The sequence below is a fragment of the Triticum urartu genome, chromosome 6, assembly GCF_003073215.2.
Source record: "Triticum urartu cultivar G1812 chromosome 6, Tu2.1, whole genome shotgun sequence".
NCBI lineage: Eukaryota > Viridiplantae > Streptophyta > Magnoliopsida > Poales > Poaceae > Triticum > Triticum urartu.
In genome coordinates this window covers 35,321,270-35,334,437 of record NC_053027.1, presented here as the reverse complement: position 1 = coordinate 35,334,437, position 13,168 = coordinate 35,321,270, and the positions used below count along the sequence as shown (strand labels likewise).

Sequence of the window (13,168 nt, the reverse complement as noted above, 5' to 3'; positions counted from 1 at the left end):
GATATACATTCAGAGATTCAGTGAGAGCAATTTGATTTGGAAATAAAACAAGAAATCCCTCTACTGATTACTCTTAATTGAACTTGTTTATTTAGCATTCATTAAACAAAGACAACATCACTCTTTATTACTAACACAATACTCCCTCTATCAAGTGTCTCAACCTTAGTGCAACTTTGTACTAAAGTTAGTATAAAGTTAAGACACTTATTTCGGGACGAAGGAAGTACATAGAGTTGAGACGGTTGACATGTCTACCTCACCAACTTGCCACATTATTAATTCCTCTATTTAGCTGACGCATCTAAATACAGGTTTGAGGTCTCCCAAGTCGTCAAGACAAGACAAACTCTACATTAATTACTGTTAGCTGGGAAATGAGAGCAACTTGCTGAACATTATTGGAATATTAGCAATCAAGCGAGACCAGAAGCATATACGGAGCAGAGCAGAGCAAACCAAGCAATGGCACTGGGAGTCATGAGTTTGCTATGCTCATTCCTGGCCGTCCTGTCGATCGCCATGAAGGCGACCGCTGGCGACGAGGCCGCGCTGCTTGCTTTCAAAGCGCACCTCAGCAATGGTGGCTTGCTGGCCTCTTGGAACAGCAGCGCCGGCTTCTGCAGCTGGAAAGGCGTGACGTGCAGCCAACGGAGGCCAGCACGGGTGGTGGCGCTGAGATTGAACGCCGCCGGGCTCGCTGGGCCACTCTCCCCGGCCATCGGCAACCTCACGTTCCTGCAGACTCTCGACCTGGGCACCAACTCGCTCCACGGGGGCATTCCGGCGAGCCTCGGCCGCCTCCGCCGCCTGCAGGAGCTCTACTTGGGAGAAAACTCCTTCTCCGGCACATTACCAGTGAACCTGAGCTCCTGCACCAGCATGACCAATATGGGACTGTACAACACCAAGCTTGGCGGGCGCATCCCGGCTGAGCTCGGCGAGAAGCTCACATCCCTGGTAGCGATCTCGCTGAGAAACAACAGCTTCACAGGGCTCATCCCGGCGTCACTAGCCAATTTGTCCCGTCTACAAGTCCTGGACCTCTCCAATAACCAGCTCGTTGGCTCGATTCCACCAGGTCTTGGCAGCATCCAGAGCATGCGTTTTTTCAATCTCTTTGGAAACAACCTCTCCGGTATGCTTCCACCTTCTCTCTACAATTGGTCGTTGATGGGAGCATTTGAAGTAGGGTTTAATAAGTTGCATGGAAACATTCCGGATGATATTGGTAGCAAGTTCCCCAAGTTGTATTATCTTGGCTTGGGTCATAATCAATTCACAGGAACCATCCCTTCCTCAATATCAACATATCTTCCCTTGAGACAATTGGCCTCTCCCATAATGGATTTAGTGGGTACGTGCCTCCTGCATTGGGGAAGCTGGGAGCTCTCCAGACAGTATACTTTGCTGACAATAAGCTTGAAGCGGATGACAATGATGGGTGGCAATTCATCACTTCTTTGGCAAACTGCAGCAAACTGAAGACGTTGGAACTCAGCAACAATCCTTTTGGAGGACAACTACCTGGTCCAATTGTGAACCTCTCAACGACCCTCCGGTTCTTGCAGGTAATGAACAATAGGATCTTTGGGAGTATCCCTGCAGACATTGGCAATCTGGTTGGTCTGGAAGTACTTGGGATAGCACATACTTTGATATCCGGAGTGATTCCAGAGACTGTCGGTAAGCTAGAGAACTTGGTCGCTCTAGGCTTGTACAACAATAGCTTGTCTGGGCTCATACCGTCATTGCTAGGAAACCTTTCACAGTTAAATAGGCTTTATGCATATTATGGCAACTTGGAGGGGCCAATTCCGGCAAGCCTGGGAGAGTTGAGAAACCTCTTTGTTCTTGATTTGTCAAAGAATTACCACCTTAACGGTTCAATACCCACAGAGATTTTTAAATTACCCGGCCTCTCTTGGTATTTGGACTTGTCAGACAATTCCCTTTCTGGTCCCCTTCCTAATGAAGTTTGTCGTTTCACAGATCTTAACCGACTGACTCTATCAGGAAACCAGTTGTTTGGCAACATACCTGATAGTATTAGAACTGCTTAGTGTTGGAATGGCTATCATTAGACAACAATTTGTTTGAGGGAAGCATACCTCGGTCACTGAGAAATATAAAGGGGCTCAGAGTACTGAACCTGACCATGAATAAGCTCTCTGGTAATATTCCTGATGCTCTTGGCCATATTGGAAGCCTGGAAGAACTATACATACCACACAACAGCTTATCAGGGTCAATCCCATCAGTTCTACAGAATTTGACATCATTGTCTGTACTGGATATATCCTTCAATAATTTGCAAGGTGAGGTGCCAGATGAAGGTGTTTTCAGAAACATCACTTACTTAGCAGTTGCTGGGAATATTAATTTGTGTGGTGGTACACCTCAACTTCACTTGGCTCCATGCCCCACAAGCCCCTCAAGCAAGAACAGAAAAAGGATGCCAAAGTCTCTTGTAATTTCTCTAGCAACAGCTGGAGCAATCTTGCTGTCACTTTTAGTTCTTCTTCTTCTTTGGATATTTTGCAAGAAGCTCAAACCAAGCCAGAAGACATTAGCACACAATTCAATTGTTGATGACCATTACAAGAGAATCCCATATCATGCATTATTGAGGGGAACTAATGAATTTTCAATAGCCAATTTGCTTGGGAGAGGAAGTTATGGTGCGGTTTATAAGTGTGTTTTGGAGACTGAAGATAGAACATTGGCTGTCAAGGTATTTAATCTTGGTCAATCTAGGTATTCCAAGAGTTTTGAGGTTGAATGTGAGGCCATGAGAAGGATACGACACCGTTGTCTGATTAAGATCATTACTTCTTGTTCGAGCATCAACCACCAAGGTCAAGAGTTCAAGGCATTGGTTTTTGAGTTCATGCCCAATGGTAACTTGGATGGTTGGCTTCATCCAAAATCTCAAGAACCCACCACAAACAACACGCTTAGCCTTGCCCAGAGGCTCGATATTGCTGCTGATATTGTGGACGCAATAGAATATCTGCACAACTACTGTCAACCATTGGTAATCCATTGCGATCTTAAGCCAAGCAACATTCTTCTTGCTGGAGACATGAGTGCACGAGTTGGAGACTTTGGCATATCAAGGATCCTTCAAGAAAATACAAGCGAGGGGATGCAAACTTCATATGGCTCAACTGGAATTAGAGATTCCATAGGCTATGTTGCTCCAGGTTACCGAAACTATTCTAATTTATATTTTCCTTTTCACTCGAATATGGCATGCTAACCAGAAAGCTTTGCATAATTGTAGAGTATGGAGAAGGCTCTGCGGCCTCAACAGCTGGTGATATTTATAGCCTTGGCATATTGCTGCTTGAGATGTTTACCGGAAGGAGCCCAACAGAAGGCACATTCAGAGATTCATTGGATCTGCACAAGTTTGCTGAGGATGCTCTTCCAGATAGAACCTTGGAGGTAGCTGACCCAACAATGTGGCTGCACAGCGGACAACATGATAACAGTACAAGTATTAGAATCCAGGAGTTATTGGTTTCAGTCTTCAAGCTTGGCATATTCTGCTCAAAGCAACAACCTCGAGACCGAGCACTAACGAGAGATGCAGCAGAAGAGATGCATGCAATCAGAGATGCGTACCTCAAATTTGTAGGGGGGCATGGAGCAGAAAAAGATGCCTCGACTCGAGAACTCCAGAATAGCCTTGAATAAACAAGCTAGTATAAGGTATAATCCTGCATGATAGAAAATGTATGTAACGTTTCAGTTAGTAATTGTTCTTAGAGCAATGTTGCTTTACAACTGTATCAAATAAATGGAGAGCCATGGTGTTTTGCAACAGTAGCACTAGAGCTTGTTCTGTAGAGGTCCAGAAAGGGAGCAGTGTAATTGTTTTTCTATTCTCAAAACTGTGCATATGCAGGCAACATTACTTCATGCTTCAGGTAAACCAGTGGACCTACAGTTCTAGAGGGTTTCAGAAGTTCCTCTTTTTTCTTCTTATTTTCTTTTCTAAGAAAAACAATCCGATTTTATTTGTTTATGTGGCTAAAACAAATTTCATCGGATCAGGTCAAGAACACTAAAATAAACAGATATATCTAATTTTTTTTTGTGAACAAGCTTCCTTCCTTCATTAATCAGTACTCCCTCCGTAAAGAAATATACGAGTGTTTAGATCACTACTCTAGTGATCTGAACACTCTTATATTTCTTTACAGAGGGAGTAGTAAACATTAACAAGAAGGCTAAGAACCAAGCCAATTGAAGCACACGCCTTGGCCTATCAACAATAAAAAGAAAGGGAGGTTTGAAAACGCAGATGCAATTTGGTAGGACTTGAGCCAGCATGGTTATATGCCTGCCTCGGACCCTCACACGAGTCAACAAAGAAGCTAATTAAATTGCATTGTATTGCGGAGATCTCATATTCATATCACCAAGGCAAGTGTGTCTGGAGTCTGGACTGGTTACTGTCACTGGATATCTTTGTCAAAGCCATCAACAAGACTCTCTCCTAGATATATACATAAAGATAGAATGCGGGAGTGCTTGGTTTCTGTGCTGAGGCTCAAAGACACTGCCTCCAAAGCAGGCATTGATAAGAGCTGCTGCGGCAGAGATGTGTGCCTCCTGTTTGCCGGTAAGCATATAGAAGAGAATGGTGTCTTGTTGACATTTGAGCTGGAGTGATATGAGACATATGACCCTACAACAAATACAAGCCGCTTCAGTTAGCGAGCATTTGTTTTCTTTGCAACCTATATCAGATATAAGCCCAGTGTTGTGCAATGGCAGTTTTCAGCAATTACATTGGGTTCTTAAAAATTCAAAAGATCCGATAAATCGCATCCTCAATCTCCAGTAATGCAGCAAGTTTTGTGCCCGGTGTTGTGCAATGGCAGTTTTCAGCAATTACATGGATGAATTTGCCAGTCCAAGCAAATTAGTGGTCAGTCAAACTGTATATTGATTTGTACACAAGGAAAATCATAAGGGATAGTGGGCGGTGGCAGCAGCAGAAAAAGAAAATTCCCTGGTAAATGTTTCACATACCTAGTAACAAATTAGTGATGTGTACACCAAAAAAAAAGTGGAATCATAGACTAGAAACGAATCAATATCATCCATTGATTCAGAGAACAAAAGCAACAGCAGCAGCAGCGGGAGTAGGAGGTAACATCCAGCAAACTAACCAGCGCAGGAAGTGAAACTAACAGGCAGCGCAGCACGACCTTACCTAGCTACCTACCTACCCAAGAGGATGAGGATGCCAACATTGTGTGGATCTGGAGAGCTGGCGGCGAAGAGGGACAGGGTCGCGGGCAGGAGGCCTACCTACCATGGTTTCCCAGACCATCGCCCATTGATTTTAGGGCCGGTTCCGGGAGGAGAGAGGAAAGCGCCATGGCCATTGGAGGCCGGCGACGGCGACGGGGAGGAGGAAGAAGACGTTTCGGGGAACATGCTAGATTACGTATTCGAGGCGGGGTCGAGACCCGTGAAACGTATTCTATGTTGTAGTAACCCCGCCTAGATTACGTATTCTGTGGTTGAGATGATTAGGTAGACAGTGATATCCTCAACCCATCAGGGTTCAAATCCTGATACTCGCATTATTCCTGAATTTATTTCAGAATTTCCGGCGATGCGCTTTCAGTGGAAGGAGACGTTCCCGTCGACGACGAGGTGCCTACGATGACTTCGTAAATCTCAAGATGATGTGCCGGCTTAATTTTTTGGAGGTGCTCATAAGGGTAGGGTGTGCGTATGTGCGTTTATAAGGGTGAGTGTTTGCGCGTGTATATGAGCGCTTGTGTCTGTACTGATGCTCAAAAAAAAATACGTATTAGCGGTCAGCTCACGGATCGCAGAGATGTGCGTTTTGTATGGCATGTTACCTTGAGTTCAGAGCGCCCTTACTACATAGTACTAGATGATACTCCATGCGTTGCTACGAAAATTTATAGCTTTTAGCATGGTATCTTAAAGGTAACAATTCAAGTTGGTGCTTTGTAAGGTAATACTAGTTAGCGTCCATTACAAATGATACTACTTTCCTAGCACACGTGCTACCTGGGCATGCTCCTCTACGGAAAATCCACTTGATATACACATACTGTGTATGTCTACCTCGATGCAGATCTCTCTGTGACTGAGCTCCAGCATCTCCCCCATGAGACCGTGACTCACATGGCCATATCAACATTACAATACAAACCCATCAGCAGGTCTGGACGCAAGAAAAGAAAAGAAAGGACAAAGAGTTGATGAGTCTTCATATCCTTCAAATGTACGTATCAAATTACATAGCAGATTATGTTCACTATTACATTGGCACCGAAACATAACTAATTGCATAGAGTAGCAATTGACAATTGGATCAATTACTACTTATTATCAACTGCATTGTCATCTAAGCTCACTGAATTGCACAGAGCATCAGGTGGAACATAATAATTTTATTCTGTTTTCATCAAAGGACGGCGAACCACATGAATAGCACTTGGAATGAAGGCTTTATGCTACTTTGCTCATAGCGTCCCCTGTCATCCAGAGATAAGATTACTCAAATAGAACGTATACGTACCAATAAAACAAAAATTGCTAGGGACTTGAGTCTCCTTGGCATGATCCGATCAGCACGCATGGCTAGGTTGAGAGAAGGAGGGTGATTACCTTGACCAGGTCTGTAGGTACACACGTGGTTGGAAGATGCGCGGAGGGAGACGGTAGGCAGCACGGGAGTGACCTGAAGGAGCAAATAGGGAGCAAATAGGGATACCGGGAGTATGAGGCGGCAATTGTTCGTAGGACACAAACTGGTGGTTGAAACAGTTGGAAGGAATTAGAGATAAATACCAGAAGAATTTTATCACTCAGCATGATGTGTCCATCATCTTTGAAGGAGAAGTGGAAGGGGAACGGGAAGGCACTACACGATCTGGCGGCTGTGTTGGTAGCGTTATTGTTTTGGGAGGTGAGGAGCGAGGAAGGCGGAGTCACCCTGTGCGTTCGGTTTATTCGGTTTACATGGTTCAGTTTATACGGTTTTTCAGTTTGTATGGTATTAATACTTCGGTAAATATGATATGAAATTAAAATACGGTTCGGTTTTGGTGTATATCAAATTATTTTGGTATGATTTCGGTATATACCATAAAAACCAAAGTTGACGCGAATTTGAAAATAACGTAATAATAATTTGCAAATTTATGACTCAAAACACATACTATTTTACACGAATAGTATATGACTATATATATACATAAAAACCAAAGTTCAAATTGGTATGAAAAGTTCATACCATACCGAAACCAGAAACCATAAAAACCATAAAATCGGTTCGATTTGGTTTATTTTCGGTATGGTTTTTCGGTTCGGTTTTGAAATGCACAGAGTGAAGGCGGAGGATGGTGGAGCGGACCAAGGGGATGGAGTACTGGAGGTCTGGAGGTTGAATGCAAATCTGGCCACACGTGGTCAATCAAACGGTTGAATGAATTTGAGATGACGTGGCTGATTGTAAGGGCAGGAAAATCATGTAGTGGGGAGCTTCTATTTAGATATAGTAGATATGGGATTTATTTCTTTATATTGCAAGCTGACAAATTTTTTATAGCTGGAAATTTGGTCTTTTTGGCTTGCTAGGTCCGGTCTTTTCGGTCTTTCATAATTGACGACTAAAATTGTTCTGGTTTTCCATTATTCGGTCTTTGGTCTTTTGTATAGGACAGTGTTTGGTCCCGACCAAATATACCCAGTTTCATGCTACAAGTCAGATTCATGTACTACAGTACAGGTGTATGCAAGCAGAATTCGGACCAAAGGTATATATAACAGGTGTGTGCAACCAAAATTCAAAGTTCAGACAGCCCTCCTCAGAAAACGTGCAAAGGGTCCAACCTACATGTGGGGTAGCATCGCCCCTGTGGAGCTAGCAAGCATTTGTGATGAAAATGGAACGCCCAAACTTAAGAACTAAATACATCGCAGAATCTGGATAGTTTTTGTTTTTTCAACATTTCCCGGAGATTGTGAACATTTTTCTAAAAAGAAAGCCATGTTTGAGATCCGAATTTTTTTGAACAACTCAAACAAATTTTGAAATTTCATTTTTTTTGTAAGCGTGAACATTTTTTGATAGAAACAAATTTTGAAAATCCCGAACATTTTCTGAATTTTGAGAACAAAATTTGATAATGTCGACATTTTTAGAAATTTTGAACAATTTTGCAAAAGCGCGAACAATTTTTAAAACTACTAAGAATTTTCAAACGTGTGAACATTTTTCAAGCTTCTAAGACAAATTGAAAACCACAACATTTTCGAAATTCCCAACATTTTTTGAATTTATGAACAAAATTCATCGAAAAATTAATGCAATGTAGGGATAGAACCATGTAAACCCCATTGCTGACCGCCTGTCGCTAGCCAGACGAGCTAATAAGCAGTGTCTATGTAGCAAACGCGGACAACAAGAACTATCCCTAGTGACTGGTTTACTGTAGCAAATCGATCTTTTTCTCACTATCTCTTTTTCCTTTCTTTTTGTTTCCTTTTCATTTTTCTTGAAGTACACCAAAAATTTGAACAAGTTTTTTTTGATTTTTTTAAACACTGAAGTTTTTCTATTTCCCAGAACATTTTTTATATTTGTGTAGAATTTTTTGAAAATAGCAATATTTTTACAATTCCAAACAAATTTTGAAAGCACAAAAATTATTTGAAACTCCCCAAACATTTTTTGAATTTTTGAACAAATTCTGAACAGGGATTTTTTTTGTTGAATTTGTATTTGAAAATAAGGACACTTTTTTGAATCGATGAACTGTTTTCAAATCCGCGAGCGCTTGGGCCGGTCTAACAGGCGCCTGACAGGAGCGATGTTGTCGCCTAGTTAGGCAAAGGCTTGGGCGTTTTTTTTTCAGTTTTCTTCCCATTTTTGGGTAATTCATTTATCTCCTTTTTAAACTTTTTTCTTGAAATCTGTTCAAAATATGGAATATTGTTTGTAGATACCAAAATAACAGTTGTGAGTAACTTTTTAAAATTATAATTTTCAATTTGTTTTCCCTTCAAATATTTATTAAATTCTTTAGAAATACTTACTCTTTTAATTTCATCCCTTTGTATTTATTAGTTATGCTACAAACTTAAAATAACATTTTTAAGTACATGTTAATTTTTTTTATTTTACATACTTTTTTCTCAAATCTGACATGGATGCTTATCATGGGCATATGCCCCTTGCTCGTAAAAGTTGGGCCATTTCAAGAATGTTAAGAGAACACCATGTTAAACATAGGGTGTCCAGGTAGGACAGAAGGATTTGTTTGAGACCACGTTGTTTCTCGATATCCATCAAATGACCTCTTTTTTATTGACTTTTATGACCAATAAAATGCACCATACCAAGTTGTTTTCCTTTTTGACAAGTTATGCATTATCTGGGGTTTTCTCGGTCAAAATAGGCAGATAAATTGTTGGACGTGTCACAACTTGCATACTGTGTCGAAAATCATTCAAATCTAGCATGGATACCTATCATGGGCATTCTCACCTGCTTGCAAAAGTTGGGGTCATTTCAATAATGTCCAAAACTAGATCCCGTTCAACGAAGGGTATTTGGGTAGGTCAAAAGGCTCTGTTTGAGAGCACATTGTTTCTCGACATCCGTCGAATGTCCCCAATTTTTGTCATTGGATTTTTGATAAATTCAAGGCACCATGTCAAGTTATTTTTCTTTTTAATAAATTGTGCATTTTTTGGAGTTTTCTTGGTCAAAAAAGGCCGATAATGGAGAGTGTTCGAGTAGGGACAAAACGTCAGTGACCCCCCTTTTCATTGACTTTTATGACCAATTCAAGCCACCATACCGAGTTTTTTTTTCGGTTTTTCATAAGTTTTGTATTTTCTGAAGTTTTTTCAGTAAAAAAGCTGATAAATGTCCGGACGTGTTGCAACTTGCATCAATGTCAAAAGTCATTCAAACCAGGCATGGATGCTCATCATAGGCATGCCCACCTGTTTATAAAATTTGGGTTCATGTCAAGGATATTTAACGGAGGGCATTCAGGTAGAAGGGTCCGTTTGAAAGCACATTGATGCCTACTATGGGCATGCCAATCTATCTGCAAAAGTTAGGGTCATTTTAAGGATGTCCAAAAATGACACATGTTCAACAGAGCGCGTTCGGGTAGAGGTCGGAAGGGTCCGTCTAAGAGCACATTGTTTTTTCACATCTTTGAAATGAACCTAGTATTTTTTCACGGCCTTACATCACCAATTCAAGGCACCATATCAATTTGTTTATGTTCTTGGTTAAAAAGGTCAATAAATTGCCAGATGTGTCACAACTTGTATACGATGTCAAAAGTCGTTCAAACCAGACATGAATGCCTACTATGGGCATGCCCACATGCTTGTAAAAATTGGGGTCATTTCAAGGATATCCAAAAATAGATCACGTTCAACGAAAAGTGTTCGGGTAGGCCAGAGGGGTCTATTTGAAAGCACGTTGTTTTCACACCAGCATATAGTTTCTCCTAATTTGAATGCTTCTATTATTTGCAATATTCGTCATTGTCAGTGAATATGAACATCTTCTTATTTCTTAACCATATATTTTCCCAAAATTGTTAAAAAATTCCCATTTTCAAAATTTGTTTAGGAATCCAGAAAATGTTTGGGGAGTTTCCAATAATGTTTGCGTTTTCATAATTTGTTCAGAATTTAGAAGTTCCTGTTTTAAAAAGTTTTCTACACAGATGCAAAAAATGTTCATGGACATTTAAAAAAATTTGTTTCGATTTTGTGTTCTGTTTTTCAGATTCTTTTTTATATTTCAAACTTGTTAGTGTTTATCAAAAAATGTTCAAAAAATCAGTCACCGACTAGGTTTATAATAGGCTAGTCTAGCTAATATAAATACCTAGGTAAGCCTGCGTTGTAACACCAGGTTGAGAAAGCAATAAAAATACAAAACCAGCCTTTTGGCCATAACTCGCGTGCCTTGCGTTTCTCTCAAGCGATCCAAATCGATCAAGCCGGTGACTTGATCTCGCAAAGGCTAGACGCAAAAGCATCCACCAGGCTGCTTGCTAGCTTAGAGCATCTCCAGCCGTTGCCCTCTCAGGCGGCAATTTTACACGCCCCCTGGGGTGAGCCGGCGCTTAAATCGGCGCGGAGCGAGCGGGTTCCCAGCCGTTCGCCCCGGACGTATTTTTTTATTTTAAAAAAGCTAAATTCGGTAAAGTTCGGCTAAAATTCGACAAACTTGATGTTCGGCGTTTTACATAAATTATTTTTAAAAAACTAATCTATGGGGCGAAGAACTCGATCAGCACGGCGAAGTCCCCGACGGCGCCGCCGTCCTTGTCGTCGTCGGCGGCCTTCTCCTTCTTGATGGCGTGGCCGCCCCTGCTGGACCCCTGCCCGGCGTCTCCATGGCGGACATGCGATGGCGGCGCGTCGTCATCGTCGTCGTTGTAGTCGAGGACGAGGATGCCTCCCTCGTCCCGGCCACGACGACGAGCTTCGAACCGCGCGAGGGCGGCGCACTGGCGCTCCCTTTCCGTCTGCACCCAATCGTCGCGCGCCCATTTGAGGGCCGCTTCATCGTCGAGCGCCTCCTCCTTGACGTTGCTGGCAAGCCCATGCTCCATCTTCACGACGGGGAGCCCTGGCTCCGTCTTCGGCTTGACGAGTCGGGGAGGAGCCGAGGACAAGGCGCGGGACGAGGACGACGAACCGGAGACAAACCTCCTTGGCATCCATTGCCCGGCACTGCGACAGGGCACCGAAGCGACGGCCGGTCCTCGAGGGTATGTGAGCGGCGGGTTGTTGCCGCCCTCGAGGTGCGCGAGAACCTCACGGAGCGTCCGGCCGGGGACGGACCACCATAGGCGTCGCCCCTCGTTGTTCCACCGGCCGCCCGCCACCACCGGTGCCCCGTTGGTGGAGGCAAGGCGTTGCTCCTGACGGCGCTGGAAGTACGCCGCCCACGCCTCGTGGTTGTCGGCGGCGTACTGCGGGGAGGCGCACTGCTCCTCGGTCAGCGACGACCGAACACGGTCGACCTCGCCGGCGAAGTAATCGGGGGGCGCGACGACGTCCGGCAGGGGGGTGAGGACGCCTCCGGCGCTGAGCCTCCATCCTGTCGGCCCAGCACGCATGTCTGGAGGCGCCGGAATGTTGGCCTCGAAAAGCAGGTACGCCTCCCATGTTTGCAACGAGCGGCGGCCAAAGCCGTTGGCCGCTGCTCCGTCGCCGGGGAACCGCTCGCACATTGTCGTGGATGGGGCTAGGAGAGAGGAGAGGTTCGTCGGTGGCGGAGAGAAAGACAAAGAGGTTCGTCGGCAGCGAAGAGAGACAGAGAGCACGACGTCTGTGGCCAACGATGGGGGACGCTTTTTATAGCTGCCGGGGAGACGTGTGTACGCGGGGCGGGGGGCGGCGCCGCGCCGTCCGTGAAGAACCGTCCCGTGAGGAATCAATGGAAGGCTGACCGGCGGCAGCCTTGGCATTGATTCCCCGCGGAAACCGAGGCGTTCACAGGACGACGAGGCGAGTGTCGCTGACTCGGCGGACCCGCGGCTCTTTCGCGCCAAAACCATTTCGCCCGGTGCCCCCGAGCGCCCCAGCGTGCCGGGTTCGGCCTGGGTCCGCCGGTGCCGAATTCGACCCGAGTCGGCGAAAATTGGGCTTCTGGGGCGCGGCTGGGCCGATATTTGTGTGCCGGCGCGAAAACAATCGTCTGAGGAGGGCGTGTTGGGGGCTCGGCTGGAGATGATCTTAGGCTAGTACGTGCGAATTGCGTCTACCTACGGTTCGAAAAATAGTTGCGTACTGTTAGAAAAATACCCGTCTGTCTTAAAATAAATGACTCAACTTTACACTACAACTCCATTAAAATCGGGACCTTTATCAACAGTGGGCTACCGCGGCATACTTTGAACGAGGAGGTCGTGGGTTCAAATCACATCCTTGCGATGATTGGATGCGTGCGAGATGCGGCGGATCCTTACTTTTTCCTAGCGCTAGCGATTAGACATTTGGGCCAAGCCATCTAATCATGCCCCAAAATCTGTAGTTGGTCTGCAAGCATCTATGACCTTGTGGGATTATGAAGGCAAGCGCTCTCATTCGAAAAATAAGGCTTAGGGTTATCTTTTCC

At 44.2% G+C, this 13,168-nt stretch overlaps 1 pseudogene; it reads left to right on the top strand.

Moving 5' to 3' along the window:
• Nucleotides 1-465: 465 nt before the first annotated feature.
• On the top strand, nucleotides 466-3,927 carry LOC125513395 (annotated as a pseudogene).
• The last annotated feature ends 9,241 nt before the right edge of the window (nucleotides 3,928-13,168 follow it).